The sequence below is a fragment of the Marmota marmota genome, unplaced genomic scaffold (genome assembly GCF_001458135.2).
Source record: "Marmota marmota marmota unplaced genomic scaffold, marMar, whole genome shotgun sequence".
Lineage (NCBI taxonomy): Eukaryota > Metazoa > Chordata > Mammalia > Rodentia > Sciuridae > Marmota > Marmota marmota.
In genome coordinates, this window is record NW_026000102.1 from 3,192,751 (window position 1) to 3,215,099 (window position 22,349).

Below are 22,349 nucleotides of genomic sequence, written 5' to 3' on the forward strand. Positions count from 1 at the left end.
AAAAAAAAAAAAAAAAAAAAATATATATATATATATATATATATATATATATATATTATGCAGGAGGATTTGGGGGTGAGTTTGGAGTTGGCTTAGACAGATCAGAGCAGTGCAAAGGAAAAGAAGAAAGTGGGTTCTAGGTAGAGAATCTGTTACCTATGAACTTGTTGGTTTACAGTGGTTCTTGTCCTCTGCAGTTATCATCATATGGACAATTTTTAGTCATAGTGACTGAATTTAGAGTATGGGAAGATAGTGTGGGAGATGCTCATTGATAGACTTATGTAGACAGTTTTGCATTGAAAATAGTTGGTGCTTGGATTTTCTTCTGAAGGCCTAAACTGACATTTTTATTTTTACTGCCACTAAGCAAAGTCAGTGCTGGCTGTTTTACAATCATGGTCAGTAAGAAAACCAACGTAATTGGTCCCAGTGGTCAGTGGCCTCTAAGAGGGTTAAGGCTTTTCTTGCTTTCAGAACATCTTTTCTTGACTTGTTGAATATGTATTTTTTTTCCATTTATTTTATCGTAAATAAAAGTCCTCTTTACCACTAGGTTATTCAGAGAGAAAAACATAACTTGAACTTGTCTGGCAACACAGGTGACTTGATGTTTATCTTGTTTCCTTTTGGAGGTTGGAACAAGACATAGTGGATCTGATGACTGGCCACAGAAAACTTGTAGCTCTCCCTTCAGAGTCTCAGTGGGAAGAGGTTTACTGGCTTTCTTCCTTACAGTGAACATTTGTGAAGCTCAGGCTCAGTTCCTAATATCTGAAACAGCTGAATCACCTTCAATTACTCTGTGCACTGACCGAAGCATACAGTTGAGGCAGGACAGTTTGTAGATTAATTGGCTGACAGCTCTTTCCACTCAGCAGTTCTTCAGCTGTTTCTGGAAAAAGAAACTGCTAGAAGATTTTGGATGAGCCCAGGTATGTGGTCTCTCTGAGGAAAGCAACATCTGTGAATCAGCATGGCTGAGGAGGTTGCAAAAGTGGGAGGGATGGCTGGGGTATTATAGCTCAGTTGATAGAGTTGCCTCACCTGCACAAGGTCCTGGGTGCCATCCCCAGAACCACCACTCACCTCTTAAAAAAAAAAAAAAATGGTGGGATGGAAGTTAAGTAACCCTGAAGATTAAGTGAGGAAATGCAATTCAAGGACCAGATTTTCCAAAGTGGAATATTGAGACTATATTTACCTTAGTACTGAGAAGGATTCCTTTCATATTTCCTTAGATTTAAAAAATTCCAGGTTCCATTTTGGAAAGCTTAAAGGCATAGTTTGTGTACTTTTCCCAGCAGCATATATACCAGAATAATACTAAATCAACTAGCTCAGCCTTTGATGAACTTGACCTGTAGGCTGCAAAGAGGGACATTTCCCTGTCAGTCCTCAGGGCATCTCTGGTCTTCTGCTTGATTCTGAAGTTTTATAAAATTGTTCCATGAGTTAATTTACTCCCCACTCCAATGGAATTTGAATTTTGGGGGTGGATATTGGGGATTGAACTCAGGGACACTCAACCACTGAGCCACATCCCCAGCCCTATTTTGTAGTTTATTTAGAGAAGGACCTCACTGAGTTGGTTAGTGCCTCACTTTTGCTGAGGCTGGCTTTGGACTTGTGATTCTCCTACCTCCGCCTCCAGAGCTGCTGGGATTACAGGTGTGCCCCACTGTGCCCTGTGGAATTTGAACCCCTTGAGGAAGAAAACTGTGTTTTAAAGGTTTCTGACATTGTTTGTGGGTCCCAAGTACCTTCTCCATCATCTTGGGTTTTGTCCAGGTTGTTACAGGTTGGTTGGTTTGTTTTGTTTTAGTTTTAGTTCTTTTTTGGGGGGTGGTGGTGGTGGTGGTGGTGGTGGTGATTTTTTCCTTTTCTTTTTGGTCCTGGGCTTTGAGCACTCTACATGCACTCTACCATCGAGCTATATCCTCATCCTTTCTTTGTTGTTTTTATGGCACTGACCACTATTGAAAATCATCTTATTGGCAGATTTGCTCACTTGCTCTACCTTACCAAACTTGCAGCTGGATTCGGCCCACAACTGGCAGCAGTAACAAAGTTCAAACTTTGACTCAAACCATTTTAATTGGGGTCAGTTAGATTTCAAAGAAAGAGTCAGTAAACCCCAAGGGTGGTCAGGCCAAAGCATTTCTTTGGGGGATTTACAGAGGAGCTTTGGGTGGTATTGTCTTCACAGTAGAAACGTAGCGGAGGTGTGCCGCAGTCTGGCTGGGCACAATCAGGAGCCACTTGTCAAAAGAAACTAACTTTATTTTTAGAACCACACACGCCAAACAAAACAGCCTCTCAGGAAAAAACCCTCAGAGCCTCAACTGCCACCACCGGCTTTCCACAAGCCTCTCTCTCCCACACAAGCTTCTCTCCACCTCCCACCATCCTCCTGCTCTTGAGGCCGATTGGCTGGGTCACGTGGGCGGATCCAAAAAAGTCCCCCAATGAGCAGCTCCGTGGTCTGAAAGGGCAGGGAAACAGCCCAATGAGCATCACCGCAGAGGAGCCAATCAGCTAGATGTTGCTGGTGCTGCTGTGAGCCAATCATCAGCCGGCAGCTGGAAGTTTGCTGGCAGCTGGAAGTTTGCTGGGGCCCCTTCGGCTGTGGCTCTCAACAGAGGTGGCCTACATAGGTGTGTCCATAAGGAGGGGTCAGATCATAGAGTCTGTCTGAGGTTTTAGAGAATTTGCTTTAGAGTTGGGGCTAGCTAGTTTCTTTGAATTAGTCACATGTTTGGTCTTTCAGTGTTTGAGGTAACAACCTAAATAAACTTGAAATGTTAAAGGTACCAGTTTGGGCTCCAACCTGAAGGGAGAATATGCAGCTGGGAGGATCACAGAGCTGGCGGGCACCCTGGATTCCTAGTCAGTTCAAAGAGAAGAGATGGGTTCTGAGAGACTGTGCTCCTATTTACCTTCCCCAAATAGAATAAAAGCTCTTAGATAGCAAGGGCTAATTTATCTTATTCTGTGACTGTCACATGACCTCAGGGTCACTCCAGGGGAACTGGGCTGCCCGAAATAACCACACAAGAGACAGAGATACCTTTTTTTCTGGGGGTCCTGTGACAGCTCCTCTGACCTTAAAGGTCCGAAAAAAGAGAGCCAGCACCTGCGTACCCTTTTAACTGAGGAGAAGCCTTTCCAATGAAGCAAGGGGTCAGGTTTCAGGGAGTTGAGTCTAGCTTCCTGATGTCTGCTGTTAGGTTGGTTGACATCTAGAAAGGCCACACCCAAAGGCAAAGCAAGAGAAGGGGATACACAAAGGGCGTTTCCATGGAACATTCTATTCCAAACAGGGCAAAGGTGTAATATCATAAAGGAACAAGTGAGAGCAATTCAACCCATGGGGCTGCAGGAAGGCACACATACGTGTCTGAAGACATATTCTGCTACTTCTAGGATCCCAGGCCACTAGGAAAATAACCAGATTACTATGAAAGTGACGGACAGAGCCTCTTCTAATCATGGGAAGGAAAATTCAGTGCAACGGCCTCCCATGGGACCTAGCATTCGGATAGTCGATAAATAGGCATTGAATTCATAAGTGAAAATGTGAATAAAGATTTGCAGTGTAGCAGACCCTATTTAGTTTTTTGGCTGGGTCCATGTTTTCCCAAGCTAAGCTACATTGAGGTGATGCCTGTGGAAGGTGGTCAGAGGGTGGTTCCATGAGGGCAGCTGTGGCCCATGTTCCTATCTTGAGGAAGGTTAACTGATGAGTACACTGTTAGAACTAACTATAAATAAAGGATTTGGAAAGATAGATAAAAAGCTGGTCTCTAACCCTCATGGCATCTCTTGCTTCTTGAGCTCTGCTTTAACTGGTGTTCTTAGTTGCCATTGTTTCATGTTGCTGAAGGAATTTAGTATGATTGTCTTATCATCTTGGGTCTGGGATGTTTTTTATTGCCCAGGATTTGGCTGCCCCCTTGGGTTAGGTGGCCATTCCTCATACAATTAGTGTATGTTCTAGGTCAGAGCCGTATAAAAGAAAGGGTAGCCACCAAAAGAGAGTGGATTGAACAACTTAACCTTGACAGGGAGTCCTGGTGAGGGTGGACCTAAGGACTTCTTAACCCAGGTGCCTTTTAGGGATTTCTGATGAATTTAAAAGAGGCAAACATGTTTTTGAGAAAGAAGTAGTTCTAGAATATGCCACACTTGCTGATTAGATCTTAGATGAGAGTATTCACTGATTTAAAATTTCCCAGTGTATTCATTGGTCTTTTAAAATGTCTCCTTTAAGTTCTGCTGACATTTATTAAATGACTATTATGTGCAGAACAGTCCATTGTGCAGGAGCAAAGAGAAGTGAATTAGTCTTCCCCGCCTCAAGAATGGCCAGCTTTAGGAGGAGAGATGTTTGCATACTTTGTTCATTGCTGCAGCTCCAGGGGTTTACAGTGCCTGGCAAATATTAGGAGCTTAATAAATATTTGTTAAATGTAAGAATATGAATAAAATATGATGTTGTACTTGGAGTGGTTCCAGGTGAGCTGGAGAAAAGAAGTGTGCTTGTCATGTGTTTCTCCAGATCCTCAGAGAGTGGAGCTTGGAGAAGCTGAAGGTGAGTTCCACCGGGAGGACTGCAACTGAGGATGGTACTTCTCAGGTGTGGCTCAGAGGGCTGGAAGGATTTTGACTGGAGAGCAGAAAAAAGCCTTTTAGGCAAAGGTTGGAGGTAGACTGTATCTGTTGAATATGGAAATTAAGTTGATTTAATGAAGTGATGGTTGCAGATGGGATTGAAATGCAGCACTGAGCTCTGAAAGCAGAGAACCTGGATTTTATTTGTTAGTCATTGGAGACTCGTGGATGACTTTTTGGCAGATGACTATGTGATCAGAACTAGGGTCGAGAAGAGGTTAAAGATAGGATTGGTTAGAATGCTGTTCCTGCCTACTGTATTCATTATGAGTGAGAGAACCAACCAGTACAAGTCTTCCCATAAGCTTTCTTGTTTATATTTCAGAGTAGCCTTATATTTTGGTTTCCGGGCTGTGTTTTTTTTTTTTTAATTGTTGTGGTTCTGGGGATGAAATCCAGGGGTGCTTTGTCACTGAACTGCATTCCAGTCAGGTCCTCAACCTTTTTAAAATTTTAAATTTTGAGACAGTTTTACTGAGTTGCTTTGGGTCTTGCTAAATTGGTGAGGCTTGCCTTGAATTTGTGGTCATTCTGCCTCAGCCCCCTAATTCACTGGGATTACAGGCATGTGCCACTATGCCCAGCCTTCTGTACTGCATACCTTGGGGGCTTGGGAGTTAACCAGGGATTGAACCCAGAGGCTCTTAACCTCGAGCTACACCCCCAGCCCTTTTTATATATTTATTTATTTTTATTTTTGAGACAGAGATCCTCTAAATTGTTTAGGGCCATGCTAAGTTGCTGAGGCTGGCTTTGAACTTTGGATCTTCTTGCCTCAGCCTTCAGAGCTGCTCAGATTTTAGGGGTGCACCACAGCACCTGGCCTGAGCTGCATTCTTAACCTAAGGATTTTCTATTGATTATGAAGCAGCTATTCATTCCTTTTGTAGAATCCTATTGACATTTCCAGCTGCTTTTTTATATATTATGTCACTATCTTCATGCATATATTTTCTAATTTAGTTCTTTTGGTTTGGTTACTATTTTTTTTCTTTTAACTGGAAACTTCGTGTATAAATTTGTGAGCATTGGTAAAACATCTTTATCTGCTGCATACAGTGCATTTGTGAAATCTGAGGAATGAAGTTCATTTTTGTCCTGGTGGGTCTTGTCTTTTAGGTGCACTCCCCCTTTCCCAGGTTCCTTCTATGGTTATCAGAGCTTTAGCTGATGCCTTTTAGAAGCAGAATACAAGTAAGGCTGGTTATTAATGCTTTCTGTTTTTTAAAACAAAGATATGCATGATTATCCAAAGCATATATATACCTTCATGAATTATTATAATGTGTAACTACCACCCAGGTCAAGAAAGAGGACTTTGCAAACTAATCCTAGAATTTCTTTGTAAGAACAGCTCCCCCCCACCACAAAAATAACCACTATTGTAACTTTTATAGAAATCATTTTTTTGTTGTTCCATTATAGTTTTCTCACCGAGATGTGGATCCCAGGACACTATAGTTTTGTCTAGGATATGCCTTCTAAACCCGTTATATAATAATCTAGAGGTTTTTTTCCCTTCATTTTTTCATTTATTTACTTAAATTTTGTTAGTTGATGAACCCAAGCTGTTTGACCTGTAGTGTCTTAAGATATTATTGGTTGCAAAGTTCCGTTAAAAGATATGCCTTTGTCCTCTGAATTTCTAGTGTATTAGTAGCTGGATCCAGATGTTAGATGAAACTTAAATCTAATTTATGTGGACAAGAACATAATGTGATAAGCTTCAATTTTGAAGGAGGTGCATCATGTCTCATTTTATTTTTGAAATGTTTTTAGTTTATATATATTAATTCCTTGGAGTTGCAGAACTTTTTTTTAAATTATTGATAGACCTTTATTTTATTTATTTATTTATAAGTGGTACTGAGAATTGAACCCAGTGCCTCACACATACCAGCTAAGTGCGTTAACACTGAGTCCCAGCCCTGAGTTGCAGAATTTATAAGAATCAAATTCTGTCATTTCATTTTCATTTGTTAACTGGAATAATTTTTATATGACTGTACTTTCTGTCACCTACTCTGGCTATCCAGTTGCATATATAGGAAAAGCTTGAAGAAGGCTTGATTCTTTCCTGCTATGCAGTTTTCAAATAATAATGAGTACTTCTAAACATATTGGATGGATTTCAATTAAATTTTTTAATTCCTCTTTGTATGTGCATGCGTGCATGTGCTGTGTACATGCCCATGTTTCTGATTCTGGGCATCAACTCCTTGGGCACTGAGCTGTATCCCCAGCCCTTTTTGAAAATTGTTATTTTAATTTTGAGACAGGATCTAGCTGAATTTCCCAGACTGGCCTCAAATTTGTCATCCTCTGGGCTCCAGCTAATTTTTGTAATTCTTAACCATCATAGATGCTACATTGTCCAACCATTGGTTAGTGGAAACACCTCTGTAGGTTGATTCTTGCGTCCTTTTGATATGATTTTGGAATCTCTGGTGTTTCCTTGTGATGTCCAGATTTTACATCCTTGTGTACATTTCCTGCATCAGACTAAAAATCTGCATTTTCTGCAGAACCTCTGGTTTTAATGGGAAATGATATTTACGGAGCATAATTTAGGACATTTGGATCTTATTGTTGCTGGGTTGTTTATTCTAAACTTTTTGATTTATTTATTAATGATGTGAAAATGTTTCTACAATTTCAGTGGACAAAGCTGGGAAATATATACTATACCTTACCTAGTTATAATCATATTTTGTATTGAAATCTAGGATCACTGAATTTTTATTTAACTTCAACGGAATTCTACCTGTATCTCCTTTCACTCAGAGACTCATGGTTCTCAAGGACACTAGGGGATGGTAAAATTAGAATATTTCGTATTTCTATTGTCTTATCTACCCATATAATAGTTTCTGAGTAATAATACTACTGCCACCATCATATATAATTTCTGAAACCAGTAAAGGAAGAAAAAATTCTTCTTGCACTCTCCATATTTTCTCCCTGTTTTAAATGACAGCAGTATATCTATATATTCAAAGTGTATACAATGCTCTCTCCTTTTTATTTCATTTTAGATACTGGGGATTGGACGCAGGGACACTTAACCAGTGAGCCACATCTCCAGCCCTTTTTAATTTATTTTTTATTTTTTTTAAGCTTTTTAGTGAGTTCATCCCATTTATTTTTATTTTTTTTAAAGAGAGAGAATTTTTTAATATTTATTTTTTTAGTTTTTGGTGGACACAACATCTTTGTTTGTATGTGGTGCTGAGGATCGAGCCCGGGCCGCACGCATGCCAGGCTAGCGCGCTACCGCTTGAGCCACATCCCCAGCCCCTTAATTTATTTTTTAAAAACTGAGAATCAAACCCATTGCCTCGCACGTGCTAGGCAAGTGCTCCCGACACTGAGCTACAATCCCAGACCCCTTTTTAGTTTGAGACAGGGTCTCACTGAATTGCTTAGGGCCTCGATAAATGACTGAGGCTGGCTTTGAACTCAAAATCCTTGTGCCTCAGCCCCCCCAGCTGCTGGGATTACAGATGTGTGCCACAGTGTCAGGCTTTCCTTTTTAATATATATATGTACACAAAAACACACTCATGTGGGGGCTACTTGGGATTGAACCAGAGGTGCTATACCACTGAGCTACATCCTCAGCCCTTTTTATTTTATTTTTATTTTTTTGAGACAGAAGGTCTTGCTGAGTTGCTAAGGCTGGTATCCAACTTGGAATCCTTCTGTCTTGCCACCATGCTGTCACTTTCTTTTTGGCCACTTTTTGAATCCTTTTAATACTTTATATTTCTTTTGGCTGTTTAAATTTTTCTTCTGTTGGCTTTGTTTTTCTTAGGGCTTTGTTAGCTATGTTTATTCACTGCCCTGCCCCTGTTTAGCTTTCATTTCTAGAGTGATTTTTGTCTGTTGCTTCATTTCTGAATTTTCCTGTTTGATTTATGTTGCTTTCTAATTTTTGGTATCATTTATTTAATAACATCTTTGGTTTGTTTTGAAATAGTATATTATAGTTCTGTTTCAGAGGGGGTGTGTGTGTGTGTGTGTTTGCTGTGCTTTTTTTGGTCTCCAGGGTGTTATTCTGCTCTTCATTGTTTTTTTTTTTTTTTCCTAATAGTAACACTGTTTGAAGTTTAACATCAGTATTTTTCATTTGCTTGTTTTTTTTAATATTTATTTATTTATTTAGGTGGACACAATATCTTTATTTTATTTATTTATTTTTATGTGGTGCTGAGGATCAAACCTCCTCTGCAGCTAGTAACTTGTGCTGGTGGGGAGGTCTGGTGGTCCAGTTTTTCAGAGTTCACAAGTGACTAGGCTATCCAGCCTCTCTAACCTTACCTGGTCGCTGTATGCTAACCTCTTGGTGCCTGTAGCCCTCAGCACATTAGCCCATGTCCTTGCCTAGTACCTGTTTTGGGATTCCCTTCCTCCACAGTGCTGTATTCTGTTCCCTTGTAAATGCTTGGACCTTTAGGCTGTAGTTATTGGTAGTTTATGCCTTCCCATCTGTTTGTAGTTTGAGATTGTGAAGGTACCGTGTTATTTAATTTTGTTGCATTGTCTTTGACCGTCTAGTAGCTCTTTTGCTATGTGAGGATTTAGGAACATCCATCAGCTATGCTGCCAAGTGCCATCTTCCCAGATGCCTTTATACTAACCTCTGGACCACAAATGCTAATTATTAAATCCTGACTTGCTGTCATGGCTGCCATTATTCTAGCATAAACTATGGTGGGATTGGTGGGAGGTGTTGGTATAAAAGGCACGTCCAGACAAAGGAATATTTTATCTCTATCACTGGCTTTTATCCCTTAATCCCATTACAAATTTCTCCACATACTGGTCAAGCCTGTGTCAGAGGCACAATTATTTAATAGTTTCTAGGCCACATTTAGATTCTTACAAGAGACTCCCTGGTCCCATTTTCCATAGATGCCCTGACAGACCTGTGAAATGTTACCATTGGTGAGAGTGCATTTTCTACACCACCACCCAGCCCATTGCTTGTGTCAGGTTTGAGTTTTCCTTTTCTGTTAAAAGTATGTCTAGTTTTTTACAGGTAGCTTGAAATAGGTTAGCTTTTCAGGAAAAATAAACAACTAAATTGGTGGGTAGGCTTGGATATTTGAGGAAATGTGTTACTCTGTACTATTTCTGTTGCATACGTTTGTCTGATGTAATATACCCTTAGACAATTACATCTGAATTTTTACATATTACAAACATAAACTTTACCCCTTTTAGGTGTCATGACAGTTTCAGCATATGTGCATACATACTAAATATAAGTGTTTATGAAATGTAATTGCATACTTCAGTGGGGGAAAAATCTCAATGTATAACCATTGGGTCACTATTACTGCCTATTTTATTTAAATATAAAGCATTGCAGTAGGAAAAAAATACTTTGCAATATTGGAAATACCAACATAAGGAAGAATAAAATGCCAAGGATCCTATGGACTAAGATGTACCCTTTATTTCATGAATGCAAAATATATTATTGTTATTTTCAATGGGAAAAGGAAAATATTTTTCAACAAATGTGCTCTAACTACTGGATATCCTTATGGAAAAAACAAACAAACAAAAAACCCCTACCTTGTGCCATACATAAAAATTAATTTAAGATGGATCATTGATCTAAACATACACTAAAAACTATAAAGCTCCTAGAAGAAAACAGGGGAGTATTTTACAGTCTTGATTTAGGCAGTTATGAAAATTAATTAATCTAGAATTCATAAAATAAACCTGAATCAACAGCTCATATAAGTCAATAATAAAGCCGCATCAGTTTTTTAAAATTTTAGTTTTGAGTTATAGTTGGACACAATGCCTTCATTTTATTTATTTTTATGGTGCTGAGGATCGAACCCAGGGCCGCACATGTGCGAGGCGAGCGTTCTACTGCTGACCCACAACCCCAGCCCCAAAGCCACATCAGTTTTAAGAAGTAGACAGAGTTAAGCAGAGATGTGAATGGCAGATTAACACATGAAAAAGTGCTTAGTATGGTTAGTCCTCAGGAAAATGCAAATTAAAGTAAGCTACCTCCTAGCCACTAAAAGTGGCTAAAGAGAAAAGGCTGATAACTCAGAGTGCTGTCAAGAACGTCAGCACATATAAGAGAATCTTTTAAGTTCTTGTGGGAATGAAAATAGTACAGACATTTAGACAGTTTGACAGAATATGCATCTCCCTGTTATTAATCTATTAGAGAAATGAAAATTGTCGCTTCATGTAGGTGGGTTGGGAGTTAGCTGGGAAAGTGGTTGAGAACTTTCTGGTGTGGTAGAAATGTTTTGGATTGGATTTAAAGAAGGTATATAACTTTATAAAAACTGAACATATAATTGAGTATATTAAAATTTCCACATTTCATGTGTAAATCATTATAAATTTCAAAATACAACACAGATTAGAAAACATTTAATGTATTTTTGCAAGTATAAACTTTTCTTTAGAGTTGAACTGTAATCAAAGGTTTTACATTTGCTTTTGCTCACTGTCTGACAGGCACTACTGTAGCATGTGTGATGAGTTCCCCTGAACATGCACTGGTTATGAGATAAATATAACTAAAGGGTGTATGGTTGTGCTATGAACTGTTCAAAATCCTCCACTCAGTGATGGCTTTTTCTAGATGTTCAAGATATCTTCATAATAGCTTGTAGTAATGAAACTCTTTTTTTTCATGAACGTTTCCCCCCTCCCCCCACCAAGGGGGGCATCCTTCCATTTTACCATTTATATTTGATTAGGTTTTTATGGCACTGGGGATCAAACTCATAGCCTTGTGCTCACTAGAAGAGCACTCAACCACTGGACTATGTTCGAAGCCCAGTATTTGGTTAGTTTTCAAATATCCTTTGTCCTATTTTATGGTGGAAGAGCTGTTTTTATGTCTTAGCTATTTTGTTAATGTTTATATAAAAAATTCAAAGACAAAAGAAGTTTTCCTATGTAAAGTTTTCAGTTTTATGAGATTTTAAGATAAAATTATAACTTTTATGGATGCTTATGAAAAGTATGATCTTTTATACATCTGTTTTCTTGAAATTTGTCTCACATTTTTTACTGAATTTGTTGATATAATTATAAATATGGATAAAAATATATCGAGATAAACTGTTCTTTGGAATATTGTCAGTGGACTAAATAAAAATATTGTAGGCTCTGTTTTCAATACTTTTGGGAAAGGGGACCAAGAAGACATTAATTTTTTGTTTATAATGAGAGATGCTTGTTCTTGTTTTTTACCTTGAACAAATGGTTCTTGTTTTTTACCTCGAAAACAGCCACAATACTGAATTAGAAACAAAACAAAACAAAACAAAACAAACAAAAAAAAACAGTCCAGTCTGACTTTAGGATATGGTAAACAGATTTTATAAATAATGCATACAAATAGAACTTGTATAATTGAATCCTTTCTTTTAAAGTTACTGGTTATTAAAAACTTTGTTGGAGCCCGGCGCTGTGGCACAGGCCTGTAATCCCAGCTGCTCAGGAGGCTGAGGCAGGAGGATCGAAAATTCAAAGCCAGCCTCAGCACAAGTGAGGTGCTAAGCAACTCAGTGAGACCCTGTCTCTAAATAAAATGCAAAATAGGGCTGGGGTGTGGCTAGTGGTTCAGTGCCCTAAATTCAATCCCTGGTAACTCTCCTTCTCCCTCCCAGGGAAAACAACAACAAAACTTTGTTGGAGCTCACGTGTGTTAACAATTGCCTAGGGGTAATCTTTTTTTTTTTTTTTTTTTATGAATTGTTGAAAGTGAAACATTCAAGAAATCCTCCTTGCTTGTGTGCTATTAAAAAGTGGGGGAATAGGTGGATGGGTATCTGATGATAGTATGCAGAGGCAGCAGACTTCACTAGGGTAGAGCCAGGTAAAGGGTTTTAAATTTAATATTATCTCTTTAGACTATGGCAACTTAGTGTTTGTTGTTTTGGGAGGTTAGAGTACCTCTTGGTTTTTTTTTTTTTTTTGGTACTGGGATTTGAACCCAGGGATGCTTTACCACTGAGCCATGTCCCCAGCAATTTTTTGTTTTGTTTTGTTTTGAGTTGGGTCTCCATAAGTTGCTGAGGCTGGCCTTGAATTTGCCAACCTCCTGCCTTAGCCTCCCCGGTTGCTGGAATTACAGGTGTGTGCCACCATGTCCAACTGGTTATATCACATTTTTATTTTTTATTGCTAATCACTCATTCATTGCTTTTAGTTAAGTGTCTACTGTGAGCAAGGCATTGTTTTTACTCCTGGGAATAGCTAGGAACAAAGCCAATGATAAATGCTGCACTTGCTGATTTTAGGTTCTCTTAGGGTGCTGGGTAAACATACAGACAGTAAAAAGCAAATGACCCATTGTGAAAGGCTGCATCAGATATGGTGGTTCTTAAACTGGGAGCATGGGAATGCTAAAGACAGTTGGGCCATGGTTTAAATGGCATGCATACTTGAGAGAGATTCAAATCTTGGGAGAGGTTAGGAACCTTTGTTCTGGAGCCTGACTTGAAATGGATATTGATTTCTATGTAAATGCAAAGAGGCATTAGGCTCTATGAATTCGCTAGGTAGTTGATTCCATTGTAACCTCTGATGGGTGATCAGATTAAAAGGGGGAGGGGCAACTGTTTCATTTCATATCCCAATAATTATAGCTAATTAGAACTCTGACAAGTTTCTCTTGTTAGTCTCTCTGACATAACATTGATGATAGAGCTAGAAAATTATTTCTTACAATTCCCTCTATAGTTATTTTCACCACCAAGTTACAGAATATGGTAATATTATACACAGGTAAATGGGGGCACTATTACATGTTAATTGTCAGCAGTCTGCTGTGAAAGTTTTCTTTTGACAGTAAAAGCTTTTCTGAACACAAAGGATTAGGAAAATTACCTTGATCCTTGTTTTGAAGATTTTCAGTTGATGAAGTAGGCAGAATCTAAATGTGTTTCTACAAATCTATGAAATTTCGTTTGTACTAACCCTTGTGACTGAATGAATCACTAAGATGGGCACAGAGGAGCAGAGTTTTGTGCTAGATCACCGCTTTGACTTTAGGGCTCCAAGCAAGAATTTAAGAAAGGTTTCTTTGTTGGTAAGAATTGAAATATTAATAGATCTTCAACATAGAGGGCTCCCTAATTTCTGAGGAGGTACTTGCGGGGGTGTGGGGGGGAAACCAGGGAGTCTTTAGGGACAGGAATATAATATTTGTTAGTAACCTTGACAAAACTCCCTTTTTAACATATATTTATTTTTCCTATAAAGGCTCTTCTTCTGTTTTATATTTTAACACAAGGGGCATATATCTCTGGCACTGAGCTGGGCTTTGCAGCATGTATGTCTTTTGAATATTTCTTTCAACTTGGGCAGCTTTCTGTATTAAAAGGCCAACACCCTTAGTAAGATATTCTGGGAAAGAGGACCCCTTGATATTTGAAAAGTAAGAAATCCATTTAAATCATGATGACTTCCAACACAATCCCACTGCTGGGTTTGCTTGTTTTAATGTAAGTGATAGATACAGTGGTTATTCCAGTTCAGTAATTGGATGTGAGTTCTGTAATATAAGTGACATTTCATGGCAAGCATGTGAGGACCCTGTCGATGGCCTTGTTTTTGGTGTTGCCTGCCTTTAGGTTTAAAGGCAGAAACCTGTAATGGAATTAATTATCAGAACATTTATTCAAAGATTAGTGGGATGCTTTGTAGTGCCTTTAGTTGTTAGGTGACTATTTGGTTATTGTGTATGACACAGAATGTGTGTGATTTCCACTGCTAGTGTGTGCAGTGAGCAATAGAAATGCTAATAAGGCTGCCTGTAAAGAGTGCCACCATCAATACCTTGTCAGCAGTTTGCTGCTAGGTAGTCTTCTTGGAAAGACATAATCTGTAATCAAAGAGGAGTTTCTGGAAATAGCAAACAGATAGAAAAAATGTTATAGTAAAACGTAGTGTTTATTGCTTGCTTTCTCCTGGCTTCAATTACACTGTGTTAATGAATTTCTTCCTCCCTTTTTAAGTGTACACAGCCTCAGTGGTATGTTACAGTATAGGTGGGATTTGGTTAATACTCTGTTTGCATTTCAGGACTTGTTTATAAGGTAGCATTGAGTGGAACATCTTAGGATCAGTTCTTGACTCTTCAGCTTTCATATTTCAGTGCTCTGTCCCTCTTTACATTTAGGAACACTGAGCATTTTTGAAGCAAGGTCTGTGTAGGGATAATATGATGTGAATGGAAGGTAAAAGAGTATGTGACTTTATCCTGCAAGCAGTTAAGGACATGTGTGACTGCTCTATATGTTTAGAAGTTTTTAAGTGTAAAAAATTGCTCACCAGACTGTTGGCACAGATAACTATAATTATTTTGGCTTGTTCCTTGTTATATGATGGGTGCAGGTTTTGACTCTTAGACATTTGTCATCCACTGGAAAGCTACTGTATATGGAAAAGAAACAGTGGAAACATACCAGGGTGGAAAGAAAGGGTGAGAGAACAATACCCATTGTGCCAAGGCATGTGACACAAAGCAGCCTGGGTTTGTTTTTTTGTGAAATTGTTATCGAATAGATAATATGTTTACATGATTCAGTAACCAAAATATATTAGAAGGTACACAGACAAGTTAGCCTCCAATTCTTGGATTTTTATTTGCCCAAATTCTTCTTTTTCAAACCTCACCCAAGATAGGTAATCATTGTTAATACCTTCATATGTTTCATTCCGAGTGACTCTATGCTTGTAGAAGTAAATACAAAGGTATCAAAATAGGCATATTGGTCTGCAGCTGGTGCTAAGGAAATTCATGTTGTAGATTGCCCTGAATGTATAGAACATTTCCTTCTCTTTAAAAATATACAGATGGATAGTATCCTGTTATATATATAGATGTTTTGTAGTTTAAATAAAATAATTAAATAATTAGTGCTCTATTAATCCATATTGGATTTGCTGCAGTGAATAAACTTGTTCATTGTTTTGTGTATGGGTAAATGGTGATATTTTAGTATGTGATGTTGCTAGGGAAACAGGTAAATATATTTCTAATTTTGATAGGTTTTTGCCCTGTTGCCCTCCATAAGGCAGTTGTGCTATAATTTAATGAGAATCTGTTTATTCATGACTTGACCAGTTTGGTTATTTGCTGGTCTGAACACTACATTCTTTGTGTAATTTTAATTTCCATTTTTCTCATTATATGATTTTACTTTTTTTCTTTTTTTAAATATATGTATTTTTTTTAACTTTATTTTATTTATTTATTTTTTATGTGGTGCTGAGGATTGAACTTAGTGCCTCACCTGTGCTAGGCAAGTGATATACCACTGAGCTACAGCCCCAACCCCATGATTTTACTTTTCATGTTTTAATCTTTGACTGATTTATTTAGAATCATTTTTGCGTAAAGTATAATAAAATAGGAATAAAACTTTTTTTTTCCCTCAGCTGATTTCCCAGTAATCTCAGTGGAATTTATTTAATACTTAAGCTTTTCTTACTGTTTTGAATGCCATTTTTCCTCATAGATTAAATTTCTGAAGATGATTTGTAAACTGACAGTAGCATGAATTATCCTTAAAATTACATGTTGCACATCTTCCCAGCTTTAAGTCTGAATACTGTCACAGTGGTTTTTAGTGCCTGTGCTTATGTATATTTATAATTGACATTAGAATTTATTACCCCAGTCTTTTTTCTGACCAACCCCAATGTTATAGAAAATTGGAAGTCTGGTTAAAAAAAAAAACAACCTTTTTTCTCTATCACTTGAGAAAATGTGGAACAAACAAGGACATTTTCTGTGTAACATGAAGTCAATAATCACACCTCAAAATTAACATCGATGCATTATTTCTGTCTAGTCTTGGGTCCCAGACTTTTGTTAAGTTTTTCCATTATCTTCAGTTATGAAGACGATCTAGTTCAGAAGTGGATGTTATATCTAGTTGTCATAGTTCTTTTTTTTTTAATGTTTATTTAGTTGTAGATGAACACATAGTATCTTTATTTATATTTATGTGGTGCTGAGGATTGAACCCAGTGCCTCACCCATATGAGGCAAGTACTTAACCACTGAGCTACAGCCTCAGCCCTTCATAGTTCTTTATACATCTGTAGTTTGAAGTTTTTTTGGGGGGGTGGGTGGGCGGGTGGGGGCTATTACCAGGATTGATCCCTGGGGCTTTTAACCATTGAGCCACACCTCCAGTCCTTTTTATATTTTATTTTCTGACAGGGTCTTGCTAAGTTTCTTAGGGCCTTGGTAAGTTGCCGAGGCTGGCTTTGAACTTGTGATCTCCTACCGCAGCCTCCCAAGCTGATACAGGCATGCGCTACCAGTAATATTTTATTATTACTTAAGAAACGTTTGGGCCAGGCATGGTGGTATGCACCTATAATCCCAACGGCTGGGGAGTCTGAGGCAAGAGGATCTCGAGTTTAAGGCCAGCCTTAGCAAAAGTGAAGGTGCTAACTCAGTGAGACCCTGTCTCTAAGTAAAATACAAAATAGAGCTGGGAATGTGGCTCAGTTGTCAATGCCCCTGAGTTCAATCCCCGACCCCCCGCCCCTCAAAAAAAAAGGTCTGACTGGGCACTGTGATGCTTGCCTGCAATTGTATACACACACACACACACACACACACACACATATTTAGTTGTTGAAGTTGTTGATAGACCTTTATTTTATTTATTTATATGTGGTGGTGAGAATCGAACCCAGTGCCTCACACATGCCAGGCAAGTGCACTATCACTGAGCCCCAGCACCAGCCCACGATAAAGAGTTTTAAAGAAAAATAATGAAAATCAAGAAAGAAGGTTGGACTAGTAGTGTGCTCTGTGGTATAGCACTTGCCTGGCACATGAGGCCCTGGGTTGGATCCCCAGCGATACCAAAGAAAGAAAGAAATGGAGAAAGGGAGGGAAGAAAATAAGAAATAAAAGTAGAAGGTAGAAGAACTGGGAATTGCAAGAAGCACACTTGGGTTTCTTCATTGTTCCTGTAGGAGGGAAATAGGTGTAGAAATTTGCCAGTTACTTATACCCTTCTGTATATGAAGCAACCAAGTCATAATACGTGTTTTCCCACTGTCTTCAGTGCTTCTTAGACAACCACTAATTTTGAGGAAAATAATACCAAAGGGATTAAATACCAGTGTAAACAGATGTTACTTGCCTAGGGTATGTGGTTAATTAATGGGGGATTTCAGTGTTTGGAACATTTGTTTTTTTGAAGCACTTAATATTTATGACTTAATTGGGGGGCTGGGGGGGGGGGCTTTTGAGGGATTGGGAAAGGTCCTATTCCTCTCAGAATGCAGTCTTAGGGCTTCTCTGCCATTCTTGGTGACCATCTCCAGCATAATACGTGGTAGATGTTTGGTAAATATTGATTACATGATTTGAGACAAGTGTATCTTAAAACTAATTTGAAATTATTATTCATTTATTTTTCATTACTGTCATTATTATAACATTTATGCATGTTCTGGGAATTTCAAGAGACCATATTGTATCTTGACCTAGAAATTTTACCCAGTAAAAAATTTGATTTTTCTTCTCTGTGATAGTCTCTAGCAGTAGGCAGAAGTGTCACAGCTTGCTTAGACATTTTTTGTGGGAGTGTGTAGGGTGTCCAAATTTTCAGTGTGTTAAAAATGGAGGAAGGAGTTAAGATTAGAATGTTGTTTTTCTAATAGTCCCTGCAGTTGCCACCTTTTCATCATAGCAGATCTTGATTTTAAAAGCTCTCTCTTTGTGGTAATTGAAATGTTCCCTACCTTGATTGTAGCGGTGGTTACACAACTTGTATACATTTGTCAATACTAATTGAAATAATGAGTGAATTAATTATATTCTGGGTAAATTATGCCTCAGTATTAAAAAAAAGAACTCAAACAAGAAGTAAAATCCAAAAGGTAAAACTTGATTTTTGGGTAGGGTGGGGAATAGATGACCAAAAAAATTTTAAAGGAAAAGTACTTACTGCAAAAGATATTTACATATATGTTGATTTGGGTGCTTGAACATAGTGGAGAATCTTTTTAACCTAAATTAACTTAATTTAAAATGGATTTTGAGCCTGGTGTGGTGGTGCATGACTGTAACCCAGAGACTCAGGAGGCTGAGGCAGAAGCATAGCAAGTTTGAGACCCAACCTCAGCAATTTTCTCAAAAGAAAAATATAAAAAAGGGCTGGGGATGTTGCTCAGTGATAAGTGTCCTTGGGTTCAATCCCTAGGATTGAATGAACGAATGAACAAACAAATAAATAAATAAATAGATGTTGGCTGTGATCAATATACTCCTTGATTTCCTGTTTTGTACAACAGCACTTTCCCACGTCAGCTCACATTTGGCTTTCCATTTCTCTCCAGCATGTCATTGGCCTTTTGTTGGTCTGGCATGTGGACTGAAATAAGCTATCCAGGGCATGTTTATGTGGGAATGAACAATTATAACAGATGGATATTAAAGGTTACAAAACGTGTTTTTGGCTTAAAGCAAAACAAACAAAAACAAAGACAGCTAATTTACATAAAATAGAAAAGTGTGAAAGTTATTTTTTTTTCTCTCCAGTGTTTCTACGATTTTCCTCTTTCTTACCTATTTGAATTTGCTTATTGGCAAATTGGAAATATTTTCTCCCTGTAATTCTGATTTTTATGCAGTTTTTAAGTCAATAATAATTTCTAAACCTGTATCACTAGTGTTCCTTAATACTGCAAATACCCATGCTGCTAAAAGTTTTTATTTTATGTAGTTATCAGCTCAGCCTTCTTGCAGTTTCATTCAGAAAGCAGTGTTTGCCAAGAGCTCATCATGTGGAGGGGGAGGGAATTTGTTAAATTCATACAAAATAGATAAGGTTTGTCATCATGATAAAACATGATCCAGACTAGTATTTTAACCAGTGTCTTTTTTTTTCTTTTGAATTAAAAGAATTTGTGGCTGGGGCTGTAGCTCAGTGGTAGAGCACTTGCCTAGCATTTGTGTGGCACTTGCCTAGCACTTGTGAGGCACTAGGTTCGATCCTTAGCATCACATAAAAATAAATAAATAAAATAAAGGCATGCTGTTCATCTGTAACTACAAAAAAAGTTGATTTTGTTTAATGTTATCAATTTTCTCAAGAAGGAAGCAGTATCATTTTTTTGGAAATGGTCACAAAGTTGCCTGAAATTGCATATTACTGAACAAAGTTGTCCAGGATATTATTTTAGGCATGCTTTTAGCTTTAATAGGTTCACTATTGTTTTAAAAGTCCAATCTTGTTTAAATCAAACTTAAAATATTTCTTGATATTATGAGCTCAATCTGCATGCTCAAATAGATGCACATGTCTGTCCTACTGGAGATTGAACCCACTGGTGCTTTATTTACCGCTGAGATACACTCTGAGTTCTTTTAAGTTGCCGTGCCCTTGAACTTGTGATCCTCCTGCCTCAACCTGTGATGTCCCTAGAATTATAGGCATGCACCATCACTCCTAGCTTATGAGCTCAATGTTCAGGGAAAAAAATGCCTTAAATTTGAGATGGAGTTTTTTTTATATAGATTTTCCACTTTTTCTTGTTTAACTTTCTGCTATTTACTAGAATGTTTGTATAAATAAAGGGAAAAATCTTTTTTTTTTTTTTTGTGGTGGTGGTGGTGGTGGTGGTGGTGGTTTTGTTTTTATGGTGTCAAGACCCAGGAAAATCTTGTATTGTTAAATAGTGTCTCATATCTAATTGAATTTGTACTTTAAAATGTTCAGTCATGGTTCTACTTGGGGAATGTTCTTAACATTATTTTATTTCAGCTGGAGATGTGGCTTGGTGGCAGAGCACTTGTCTAGCATGTGTGAGGAGGACCTGGGTTGGATCATCCCCAACACTGCAAAACAAAACTTTATTTTATTTCAACTACTAGAGTCTGAAAGGGGGTCTATCTGTGCAGTTTGTTCATCTGATGGAGCAGCTATTCTTCTTTTTTTTTGGGGGGGAGGGGGCGATACCAGGGATTGACTCAGGGACACTTGACCACTAAGCTACATCCCCAGTTCTAGTTTGTGTTTTAGTTAGAGACAGAGTCTCACTGAGTTGCTTAGTGCCTCATGGTTGCTGAGGCTGGCTTTGAATCCTCCTACCTCAGTCTCCCGAGCTACTGGGATTATAGGCGTGTGCCACTGCGCCTGGCTTAGAGCATCCATTCTTATGTATGGTTCAGCAGTCTGCAGGTTCATATTGTTTTTATAACAATAACAAGATATCATGTGCCTTTCTGCTCTCATTTACTCAAGAACATATAGTGCATTTTCAAAAGGTGAAATGATGTGTGATAACTCAAGAGATTAAATTTAGAAACAGATGTGAGAATCTGTTTAATTAAGTCAGACATAGGAGACTTACAAAAATAAAAGAATTACTTATTTACAAAATTTTGTTTGTTTAAAATTTATAGTTATGATGTTATTTATGTTAATGTGAACATGTAGTGAGTTTGTTATTGTTGTTCTTAAATGAATTGATAACTCTTTACATTTTTGTTTTCCAAAATAGCAAATGTGAACAAGGTATAACCCACATAAAAAGTTCTTCTGATTCTTCAGTAGCTTTTAAGAACACAAGGAATCCTAGCCAGGTGCAGTGTCTCATGCCTGCAATCCTATATTGGCTTGGGAGGCTGAGACAGAGAATCACAAGTTTGAGGCCAGGCATGGCAATCCTGTCTCAAAATAAAAAAGGGCTGGGGATGTGGTTCAGTAGTAGAGTGCTTCAGTAATCCCCCTGTGTCATTGTCATTGTCCATCTGTTCCCCCGCCCCCCCCCCCCCGAAAAAAAAAAAAAAAAAAAAAGATAAGGAATCCTGAATCAAAGAAGTTTGGGAACCACTTCTGTAAAACATGAATTGACTCAGTGAAATCTTTTCAGGATTTTAATTACAAAATCTCAATGATAATCTTTAAGCACAAATTAATGATTTTTTATTTTTAAAACAATAAATACAGTGTCAGATTTATTCGATGTTAAGTTTAGTTTGTGAATCTCCTAGAGAATTTTGGTAGCCTGCTGTCCAGTCATCTTCCTATTCCCCAGTATCTTGTTCACTATTGCAACATCTAAACCTGTGATTGGGGTGTGGCAGCAGGGCTTTGTGCTTTCCTGGATTTGTCCTGAATGAGAAACACAACCAACACTATCACTATCACCACCAAACAGTAATTTTAAAATGTCTAATTTTAAAATGTCTAATTTGAGCTTGATTTTTAAAGCTTGAATGTTTAAAGCTTTAATAAGAATGTTTAAAGCTTTAATAAGAACTTAAGCCTGAGTGGAGAAGAACTATCTTCAATGTGGGCAAGCACTATCCAGTCTGCCGTGGTCCTTGGCAGAGTTAACAGTGACAATTTCTTACTATGCTATGAATAGCTATTTTCTCTTCCTTTAATGAGAGAAATCTTTTGGCCCAAATAGAAAATTTGTGGTTATATGCTTATCTGATATGACCATAGTTGCTGGATAGAAAGTAGGTTTTAGAAGAGAGTTCATTTAGTCTACAAATTTTGGAGATCCAAGTTTTTGATCTTACATGCTAAATTGACTCTTCACATCCTTACTTTGGAACTTTTAAAAGTTTGAATTTCGTGTTTAATGTTTTTGTCAGTTTATCAGACAGAACTAATTAGATAGAAGGA

At 37.9% G+C, this 22,349-nt stretch overlaps 1 protein-coding gene and 1 long non-coding RNA gene across 2 annotated transcripts in view; both read left to right on the forward strand.

The window, feature by feature from the left end:
• The window catches only part of Rere (arginine-glutamic acid dipeptide repeats), a 294,428-nt gene that overhangs the window by 91,777 nt on the left and 180,302 nt on the right, over positions 1–22,349 (forward strand).
• Positions 1,872–6,145, forward strand: LOC125610776. The gene is made up of 2 exons (XR_007340786.1): positions 1,872–2,225; positions 2,645–6,145. It is a non-coding gene; the product is annotated as an uncharacterized LOC125610776 (long non-coding RNA).